The sequence below is a fragment of the Triturus cristatus genome, chromosome 2_1 (assembly GCF_964204655.1).
Source record: "Triturus cristatus chromosome 2_1, aTriCri1.1, whole genome shotgun sequence".
NCBI classification, from domain to species: domain Eukaryota; kingdom Metazoa; phylum Chordata; class Amphibia; order Caudata; family Salamandridae; genus Triturus; species Triturus cristatus.
In genome coordinates, this window is record NC_140581.1 from 415,860,044 (window position 1) to 415,871,782 (window position 11,739).

Sequence of the window (11,739 nt, forward strand, 5' to 3'; positions counted from 1 at the left end):
AGGCATCCGTGTGCTTCGGAAGTACTACAGCACACTGCAGTTAAAGAGGTTACTGTGTGATGCTGCAGCACTTCCTCATAGTTCTGCACTTATACATTCACCATACACTACTAATGCATTCATTCAGTCAATTACATACTACACATACATTCATCTAAACTTTCACACACTAACAAACAAATATAGGTCTTTTTTTAAACCAGGAAAGTTAGTTCTTAGAAGAACTTTTTTTTTCTTTTTTTTTCTCTAATATTTTTTTTTTAACAATTTTTGAATTTTTGGGGTTTTTCTGGAGGAACAAAACAATGAACTTCAGGGGGAAAAAAACAAAAAACTAGCAATGGTGACTCTTGCTTTCGGCAGATTAGATCGATTGACTGCTCCCCATAGCATAAAACAGCATTGCATTTTATGCAAAGCACTTTCAGGTATTGAAACTGTGGACGGATGTCCAAATTTTGTACAGAAGGATCCACCCTTGAAGTGCTTGGCTGCGATGGATCTGAAGGAGCAGGAACAACTCTCATTCTGCGGCATTCCTCCCGAGTAAGGTTCACCGGATGAAGGGTCCTCAGATGCTTCATTATACTTGCAGTTCCACAGGAATATTTTTGTTTGGATCCCCACGGGACAGCACTCTCTGGCAGATCTTGCAGGTCACTAAGGTGGCATTGGTTTTCGTTTGCCCCTCAGGATAGGTGAAAAATGTCCACACCACAGATGAATAACGTGTTGGGCGTGGTGGCTCTTCCAAAAAATCATCCTCAGATGAATGAGGAGATCCTGGAGATCCTGGAGATGCCTGCTGCCCTGAAGCCATTGTTTGTAAAAAAAACAGTTTGAGCTAAGTGTAAACTTAGTCCAAAAAAGCTTCTTCTCTGCAAAGAGATGCTCCTCCAAAGAAGGTCAAAGAAGAATGATTGAAATGGGTGGGGTCTTTCAATAGTTAGAACAGGAAGTGTAATGAACCAATCAAATCTCTTTTTTTGAGGTCACATGGGATCCGCGCACCGTGCGCATAGGCAGCACGCACCCAGCACGCATCCGCAAAATTGAATTTTAAAGGAATATAGGATTAGAAGTAAAAATATATTACTTTTATGAGTAGTTTAGAGTTTGTCTTCAATTAATATTCACATGAAATACATATATATATATTTTTTAAATGTAAAATATTTCACGGGATTTGCGCACCCACCGCGTCATACACGCACATGACGTATCGCGGAAGCGTGCAAGCGTCGCGTAACGTGGATCGTACGTATCGCGTATAGGCATGGAGTCGCGTACCGGTCGCAATGCAATCGCTCACCAAACACGTACCCAACGCATACCATACGCGGATGCTTTCGTGCAGGGATCGAGAACGGTGCGCATAGGGTGAGCCAATCCCCCCAAAAATGGAGAAAAAATAATAATAAAGTATTGAAACTATAGTTTAAAAAATATTTTAAAAAATGTTTAAAAACTTTTTTTTTTTAAATTACAATTTAAAAAAAAATAAACATTAAAAACAAATAATATTTTTAAATTTTTAAAAGAATTAATTGTTAAAATAAGTTAAAAAAATGGTGATAAAAAAGTATTTAAAAAAACATAATTAAAGAAATTGACACACTGAATTAGAAAGATTTAGAAATCCATTGAAAGTCATTAAACATCATAGCTTTAGAGATAAGTTATAGAATGGAATTAGCATTTAAAAAACATTTGAAATTCACTGAAAAACCATAGGTTTCATGCACGTTATAATTAGGAATTGGCATTTAAAAAACCTTAGAAATTCACAGAAAAATCCATAGGTTTCAGGGGCGTTATAGTTAGCTGGACATTTCCCTCGTACAAAACCCTTGAAATTCCCCCGTTATAGTTAGTTCAGCTAACTATAACTCGCGCCCCCGCAATGCACTGCTGATGACTTCACATATTACATCACTCATGACATGGTCAGTGACATCACTGATGACATCACTGATGATGTCATCCAGTGAGTCTGTGTTTCTGTAAAGTTTAAATATGTTTAATATATATAGGGAAAGGCCTATGGAAGAATGAGTGGGTGTATATGTGTGTGAATGGATGATTTTGTAGGTGCGTGACTGACTCTATAAGTGAGTCATTAAACGTATATTACTGCAGACTAGTGACTAAACTGTGTGAATGTCTGTATCTGTCTGTCTGTTGGTGTATAAGTGGCTGCATGGTTTTGTGAATAGCTATATGAGTGTCTATATGGGTTATTGATTGGTTGTCTGTATGGGTGCCTGAGTGTTTGTGTGGGTGGGGTGTGTGTGTGACTCTGTGCATAGATGTGTGAGTGGGGGATTCTATTGGTGCATGGTTTTAAGAGTACATCTGTAATGGACTGTATGGTTGGGTGAGTGTATGTATGGGTGTGTTAGTGAATGAATGTATATCTCAGTGGTACATGTGTGAGTAACTACATATGTGAAAGGCAGTATATATGTGTGTAAGAGTATATAACTGGCTAAATGTGAGAGTGTGTGATTGTGAGAGTGGCTGTATGGATGAGTGTGTGCTTGTATCAGTGATTGTATAAGAGCGTAAGAATGTGGTGCTATTTTTATGAGTAAGTGAACTTGTGTGTGTATAATTGTATAGGTGAGTAAATGGGAGTGTGATTAATTATTTGCATGACTGACTAGGTGTGTGAGTACCTCTATGGACGATTAGCGGTGTGTGAGTGTCTATATAGATGTATAAATGCATATGATAGTCCTGTACTAAGTGACTGTAAGTATGAGTGACTGTACAGGTGAGTGAGTGGATGTGTGTGTAGACCTAAGAGTCAATGAGTGGGTATGTAGTTATTGGTATTGGAGTATCTATGGTTTTGAGAATGGCCGTCTGAAATTTTGAGTCGGTGTATCAAAGGTTATATTAGGATGTGAGAAGATGCACTCATTTATCACATGGATGATGTCATCAGTGATGTCATCAGTGATGTAATTTGAAATGTCATCAGTGATGTCATCTGTGATGTCACTGACCATGTCATGAGTGATGTCATATGTGACGTCATCAGCAGTGCATTGCGGGGGTGCGAGTTATAGTTAGCTGAACTAACTATAACGGGGGAATTTCTAGGGTTTTGTATGAGGGAAATGTCCAGCTAACTATAACGCCCCTGAAGCCTATGGGTTTTTTTAGTGAATTTCTAAGGTTTTTTAAATGCCAATTACTAACTATAACGTGCATGAAACCTATGGTTTTTTCAGTGAATTTCTGAGGTTTTTTAAATGCTAATTCCTAACTATAACCTGCATGAAACCTATGTTTTTTTCAGTGAATATATGTTATCTACTGGCGGTCGCCAGTAGATAGGTATAGTTAGGACCTATTTTCCATAGGAAATCCGCAACATTCTATTTGGAATAACGTTGGCGCCGATTGACGAATCTTCGCAAATTTTTCAAAACTTTTGGCCAGCTCCGCTCCGCTCCTACCCTGAAAGTTTCGTGGTGATTCGTCAAGCGGGGGCCGAGAAAAAAGGGTGGTCCCAAAACGCATTTTCCCCATGCTCTTTCCCATAGGATCTATTGTCGCAGCTACAGCCCGAACCGCTGAAAGGAATGACACCAAATTTGGCAAAGAGGTAGTCCTCAGTTCGGACTCGTGCCTTTTGCTTAAATGGTGTAAATCCGTTCAGTAGTTCCTGAGAAAATTAGAGTTAAAAGTTAGTGATATCTATGGCCGGGGAGGATCCGCGGATCCTCCCCACACCCTCCCCGAACCCTCCCGAGCACGAGCTGAATGCTAATTGGCTGCCAACACTCTGAATCAGGAAGTGTTGGCAGCCATCTTGTGCCTCAGTAGAACCGAGGCACAAGAAAGCCCACACACAAAGACGCAAAACGCGACAAGGGGGCAGGGTAGTGATGTCATTTCAGATGTCATCAGTGATGGCATCAGTGATGTCACTGACCATGTCATGAGTGATGTAATATGTGACGTCATCAGCAGTGCATTGCGGGGGCGCGAGTTATAGTTAGCTGAACTAACTATAACAGGGGAATTTCTAGGGTTTTGTACGAGGGAAATGTCCAGCTAACTATAACGCCCCTGAAACCTATGTTTTTTTCAGTGAATATATATATATATATCTATATAACCTACTGGCGGTCGCCAGTAGGTAGTTATAGTTAGGACCCTGTTTCCATAGGAAAACCGCAACATTCTATTTGGAATAACTTTGGCGCCGGTCGACGAAGCCTCGCAAAATTTTCAAAATAGGTGGGGCGCTACGCTCCGCTCCTACCCTGAAAGTCTCGGGGGGAGATGAGATAAAAGGGGGGTCCCAAAACGCGTTTTTCCCATGCATTTTTCCATAGGACCTTTAGACACAGCTACAGCCCGAACGGCTGAACAGAGTTAATTGAAATTTGGCAGAGAGGTAGTCCTCAGGTCAAGGAAGTGCCTTTTGTAGGTCTGGTGTAAATCTGTTCAGTAGTTCCTGAGAAAATAGCCTTTAAATCAATATATATATCTGAGCCAGCTTACGGTGTGCTTACGGTAAGCTTACCGTACGCGTACGGTGACGTGCGCGAGCGCGAATCTGATTGGCTGTTAGATCTTAGTAAACATTTGAATCGGTCGAAACCAGGAAGTGGCGGCCGCCATTTTCTCTCTCGCACTCTGAGAGGGGGTTAAAAAACAAAGGGCAAAAACATGTAAAGGGGCTGTTTAGACAGCTCCTCAGCACCTAGCCATGTTGAGGGAGTCCCCAAAGTTCCCCTAAAGCCAAAAACGGAATTTTCATTTTTTCGATAATTTCGGCGATTACGCTTACCGTACGCGTACGGTAAAAATTATTTAAAAAAAAAATATATCCATACTCTCCCCACCCCATGTGCAAATGGTGCCCGAAGGGCACCATTTGAGCATGGTTTCTAAGATAAGTGAAAAATTAAAATATTACCTTTCACAACGAAGCGCATCATATGTCCTCCATGTGCGCACGGTGCGCGAAGCGTAGCGCACCGCGTGCCCACCGTGCGTGCACGGCACTAACTGCGTAAAGTGGGCGCGCGGTGCGCAAAGCGCACCGCGTGCTCACTGTGCGCGCACGGTGCGCGAAGCGCACTGTGCGCGCACGGTGCGCGAAGCGCACCGTGCGCGCACGGAACGAACTGCGTTAAGTGGGCGCGCACGCCACAAATGGCATAAAGTAACTTAGCATTTAAAAAACCGTACAAATTCACTGAAAAAACCATAGGTTTCACACACGTTATAGTTAGGAATTAGCATTTAAAAAACCTTGCAAATTCACTGAAAAAACCATAGGTTTCACACATGTTATAGTTAGCGGAAATTTTACTGATAAAAAACCAATGAAATTCCCCCATTATAGTTAGTGCAGGCAACTATAACTCACGCGACCGCAATCCTCTGCTGATGACATATGTGTCTTTATGAAAAAAAAATATTTGTAATATATGTATAGCTAAAAATTTATGGAAGAAGACATAGGTAAATAAGTGTCTAAATACAGTATTAGCATCAGCAGAGGATTGCGGTCGCGTGAGTTATAGTTGCCTGCACTAACTATAACGGGGGAATTTCATTGGTTTTTTATCAGTAAAATTTCCGCTAACTATAACATGTGTGAAACCTATGGTTTTTTCAGTGAATATATATATAAATATATATATATATATATATATATATATATATATATATATATATATATATTCCAAACGAAGGCTGCCACCACAATGGAGAGCCACTCAGGTAAGTTTATTTATCCTTCAAAATACTTGGAGCTACAATCCGTTGGTGCAGTCGCCAAAACACCTTCATTCTTTGCCAGACGCGTTTCAGGTAAGTTCTCCCTTTATCAATGGCACAATTGTTTCTGCGAGACTCAGTTCGTTATTTCAACTCCTTTACAGTAGGCGTGGCTAGCACGGCCTTCTGGTACGTGTAGTACGTTACATTACCAACTCATAGTGAGAAAGTCTCTGCTTGCTGTTCTTTCACAAGTAAAACACCGCAGTGGGATGGGTTTGGGTTCTGCATCTTTCGGACTGTTTTGCTTCTGCTGCAAGTACGGCTTACCTCCCACATCTTCGAGACTTCATTTCATGCCTCTCCGGGTCCGCTGTTTTGCAGTGGGGCTCTCCGCGGCTGTGGCCAGCCGCTACATACTCCAAACGAAGGTTGCCACCACAATGGAGAACCACTCAGGTAAGTTTATTTATCCTTCAATTTACTCGGAGCTACAATCCGTTGGTGCAGTCGCCAAAACACCTTAATTCTTTGCCAGACGCGTTTCGGGTAAGTTCTCCCTTTATCAATGGCACAATTGTTTCTGCGAGACTCAGTTCGTTATTTCAACTCCTTTACAGTAGGCGTGGCCAGCATGGCCTTCTGGTACGTGTAGTACGTTACATTACCAACTCATAGTGAGAAAGTCTCTGCTTGCTGTTTTTTTCACAAGTAAATCACCGCAGCGGGACGGGTTTGGGTTCTGCATCTTTCGGACTGTGTTGCTTCTGCTGCAAGTACGGCTTACCTCCCACATCTTCGAGACTACATTTCATGTCTCTCCGGGTCCGCTGTTTTGCGGTAGGGCTCTCCACGGCTGTGGCCAGCCGCTACATACTCCAAACGAAGGTTGCCACCACAATGGAGAGCCACTCAAGTAAGTTTATTTATCCTTCAATGTACTTGGAGCTACAATCCGTTGGTGCAGTCGCCAAAACACCTTAATTCTTTGCCAGACGTGTTTCGGGTAAGTTCTCCCTTTATCAATGGCACAATTGTTTCTGTGAGACTCAGTTCGTTATTTCAACTCCTTTACAGTAGGCGTGGCCAGCACGGCCTTCTGGTACGTGTAGTACGTTACATTACCAACTCATAGTGAGAAAGTCTCTGCTTGCTGTTTTTTTCACAAGTAAATCACCGCAGTGGGACGGTTTTGGGTTCTGCATCTTTCGGACTGTGTTGCTTCTGCTGCAAGTACGGCTTACCTCCCACATCTTCGAGACTTCATTTCATGTCTCTCCGGGTCCGCTGTTTTGCAGTGGGGCTCTCCGCGGCTGTGGCCAGCCGCTACATACTCCAAATGAAGGTTGCCACCACAATGGAGAGCCACTTAGGTAAGTTTATTTATCCTTCAATTTACTTGGAGCTACAATCCGTTGGTGCAGTCGCCAAAACACCTTAATTCTTTGCCAGACGTGTTTCGGGTAAGTTCTCCCTTTATCAATGGCACAATTGTTTCTGCGAGACTCAGTTCGTTATTTCAACTCCTTTACAGTAGGCGTGGCCAGCACGGCCTTCTGGTACGTGTAGTACGTTACATTACCAACTCATAGTGAGAAAGTCTCTGCTTGCTGTTTTTTTCACAAGTAAAACACCGCAGTGGGACGGGTTTGGGTTCTGCATCACACCATTATTTCAAATGCCCTACGCGTTTCAAACACTGTGTGTCCTTGTTCACGGGCTGAGTAAAAAGAGCACAAGCAGACAGTCCTGGTGAACACCTGATAATGTTAGCCAAGTCCCGCCCCCAGTGGGCGTATGCAAACGTGCATGCTGGTACTTGTTGTTTCCACCACGGCTCTTCCCAAGTGGGTGCTGCCGTGCCCCACAGATAACTCCAAGTCTTGCCTCAGTGGGTTGGATAGGAGCCAAAACCTGCAGCACTGTTTTTCAAATGTCCTTCAACATGGAACAACCCATTCCTTGGCAAATCAGTCTGCCTAATTGCCAGATCCGCATGGGTAGCGGCAGGGCGTCTTCGCAGCTGAGCAAGCCCCTAACATCCAACAGTAAGGTTGCCCTCAAGTGAAGACGCCGCTCACGGGATGTTTAAAAACCTTTAATTGAAGACTCCAGTGTTGCATTCTTTCTCTCCACACCATTATTTCAAATGCCCTACGCGTTTCAAACACTGTGTGTCCTTATTCACGGGCTGAGTAAAAAGAGCACAAGCAGACAGTCCTGGTGAACACCTGATAATGTTAGCCAAGTGCCGCCTCCAGTGGGCGTATGCAAACGTGCATGCTGGTACTTGTTGTTTCCACCACGGTTCTTCCCAAGTGGGTGCTGCCGTGCCCCACAGATAACTCCAAGTCTTGCCCCAGTGGGTTGGATAGGAGCCAAAACCTGCAGCACTGTTTTTCAAATGTCCTTTAACATGGAACAACCCGTTCCTTGGCAAATCAGTCTGCCTAATTGCCGGATCCGCATGGGTAGCGGCGGGGCGTCTTCGCGGCTGAGCAAGCCGCTAACATCCAACAGTAAGGTTGCCCTCAAGTGAAGACGCTGCTCACGGGAAGTTTAAAAACCTTTAATTGAAGACTCCAGTGTTGCAGTCTTTCTCTCCACACCATTATTTCAAATGCCCTACGCGTTTCAAACACTGTGTGTCCTTGTTCACGGGCTGAGTAAAAAGAGCACAAAACAACACTTACGCCTCACACGAAGAAGGCATGCACTCGAGGACCGCAGGTTTAAGGCTTATTTCAATTCAATTTCAATTTCAATTAATAGCCCTTTATGAAAACTTGCTACAATGGGTTGCCTCCAAACACAGGTTGATGTCACAGAGTCTCCGTATATAATGCAACACATAGTATTTAATAGTCTTATCGCGGGATCGGAGGAGATCAGTTAATAAAAAATTGTTAAGCCACAGCAATCCTCAGCGTTTTCGCGTAGGCGTCCACGGTGCCCAGTCACCAAAGATAGGCCGGTCTGCAGAGTGAGGCATTTCTAGTCAGGGGAAACATAGATCCCGTGCTGGTAGTCGACAAACTGCCGCACTCCAAGATCACTGCCTCCCAATACTGCTGCCATTCTTTGATCCTTATCCCGGCGTATTCTCTGGGGGCTCATCCGTGTAGCACTTGCCATGCTGCAAAGAACTGGTTGCGGTTGAAAAAGAAAAGCCCAAAGATGACTGGTGTTGCGTGAACCGCGTTCACCGTCAACACTGAATGACATCCAAAACAACCCTTACTCCTCACACGAAGAAGGCACGCACTCGAAGACTGCAGGTTTAAGTCTTCTTTATTTTAAAAGGGCCTCCCTCGACCCAGCGACTGAAAAGACGCGTTTCGGCTGACCCAGCAGCCTTTCTCAATCTGGCCTGCGCCAATCACATTCACATATTTATATCCCTCCCCAAACATAGATATAGAAGAAATTCATGGAAAAACATAGAAAATGGATCGTGAGAGGTGTAGTCACTTTACAAATATGAGCATACATTCTGCATTATGTAAAACATCTTAAATGTATAATACATCAGTGACACCCTCAGAAAAATGTGAAAAATCACATCTGAATTAACAACATGAATAAATTCCACCCGATTCTGTCAGGGATATGTGAAAAATACCATAATTAAAAAACAATGTTAAGCGCAAAACCGCTTAAGGTAATATTACCATACACAAACATTTTGCGTATAATAAATTAATCACTATGGAAGAGATGGCAATAACATGTGATGTTATCCTGGGGCATGATATGTTATCAAAATAGAGTCAATGACTCTTATTCATGCGCTGCATTTGGAACCAAATTTAACCTTTAACCAAATGGACTTATAAATCGGAGCCACATAGTGAAAATAGGGGGCAATACATCACTGCACAGAGGAACAGATTAATTGACTGAAAACACGAAGTGTGTACTTTAAACTCAAATGTCGACCTCTAAATTGTAACAATATCATGTTGGGACTGCAAATCCCATAATGCCCCATGCTCATCACTCGCATAATGTGGCCAAACACCCAAAGCCATGGGCATTAGCATTGTATGAAAAATACATTATTCCACTAAAGGATCGGTTCATAAGTCCGTATTGTCTTGAAAGGATGACCCAGTGTGGAAAACCTGCAAAACACGCTCTTCGAGGAAACCATGACTTTACCTCGGTGTTTCAGGACATCAGCTTCAATTGAAAACCCTTTATGAAAACTTGGTGCAATAGGTTGCAGGCAAATACAGGTTAATGTAACAGAGACTCCGTATATAATGCAACACATTGGGGCCTATTTCTATGGCAGGTGGATCGCCACTGCCGGGCTAGCAGTGGCTACCGCCGACCCGGCGGTGGCGATCCGCCCTCCAAATGTCCCTGGTTCTTCCCCCGCCTTATTAGTATGGCGGGGGGCCCGTGGCAGATGGAAAGACCATCTGCCGCGTGTCCACCGGTCGAATTGTTGACCGGGCGGAAAAGGGACGCAATATGGTGGCGGTGTCTGCAAGACACCTCCATTCATATTATGATGCATACGTGAATTGACCTTTCCATGGCGGTGATGCCGCCATGGAAAGGCATGTGGTCCTGAACATTGGGGGTCCGCTGCCGGCCCCCAGGGTGTTGGGGGGGTGGGGGTGCACATGGGGGTACCTATGTTAGCCCTCCTCATTGAAATGCACTACGTGGCAGGCACCACGTGGTGCCTGCCATGTAGTGCATGACAATGCTGTGCACAATCCTTTTACATTGCGAGCGGGGCTGCAGCCAGCAGATCCACCTGCAATGTAAAAGGCCCAAGATGCGCCCGCCATTGTGGCGGGCGCAACCTAATTTGCATGGCGAGACCGCTGCAACTTCGGCAGTCGGTCCCGTGCGGACATACTCCGCCCACCATCGTAACAGGCCCCATAGTATTTAAGGGTCTTAACGCGGGGTCGGAGGAGACCAGTTAATAAAAAATTGTTAAGCCACATCAATCCTCACCACTTCCGCGTAGGCGTACACGATGCCCAGTCTCCAAAGATATGCCGGTCTGCGGAGTGAGGCATTTCTAGTCAGGGGAAACATAGATCCCGTGCTGGCAGTCGACAGACCACCGCGCTCCAAGATCACTGCCTCCCAATACTGCTGTCATCCTGTGATCCTTATCCCGGTGTATTCTCTGGGCGCTCATCCGCGTAGCACATGCCATGCTGCAAAGAACTGGTTGCGGTTGAAAAAGAAAAGCTCAAAGATATATATATTTCTAAGTCCAAATCCCTCAATGGGAATAACACATTCTCAGGACATGCCACGACATGGAAAGTTCCTCGTAACGCGTTTCGGCTGGCCTGCAGCCTTGCTCACATGTAGAAAACCATACACTGTGAAGGACATAAGTACAGAGTTTCAAAATGCACAAAGGACTTCAGCACATATCACAAGGATCGCTACTTAGTATACAATTGAGCTCATTAACTTACTATGGCTTCCCTAGCATTACCTCTAGCTCACGAGTGTGTCGAGTATGTGTTGCTAACCAAACGTATATCATTGTCGCGTTTGGTTTCCACAACGATTGCCAATTAGAATGCATATGAGCATTATGACGAACTGGGACTTCCTCAGCTTCCTCAGTATGCCGCATGTGTGTGTCCTAGTGTGAGTGTGCAGCGTTTTTAAGCGTGTGAAACTACGCGAGCCAGGACTCTCTGGCTAGCACACTACCAATTAAACAGTTACCAATGGTTTTCTAACCGAGTGCGTGGGACCGCCTTCATTTGTTCGGTCTGCGGCATGGCATGTACATGAATCCAACGACGTATCACACGTTGTCTGTAGCGGGTTCCACTGCTCAATTATGCACCAATGTAAACATAAAATAACTCACAAACCTACAACTAAGCATGCATCTCTAGGGCTCTATATCCTAACCGCCACCGAGTATGCACCCAAACTACACGATCTACAATCCAAGTGGCCAGCACCATTCACCACTAGGGGCATTTTCACCGTAAC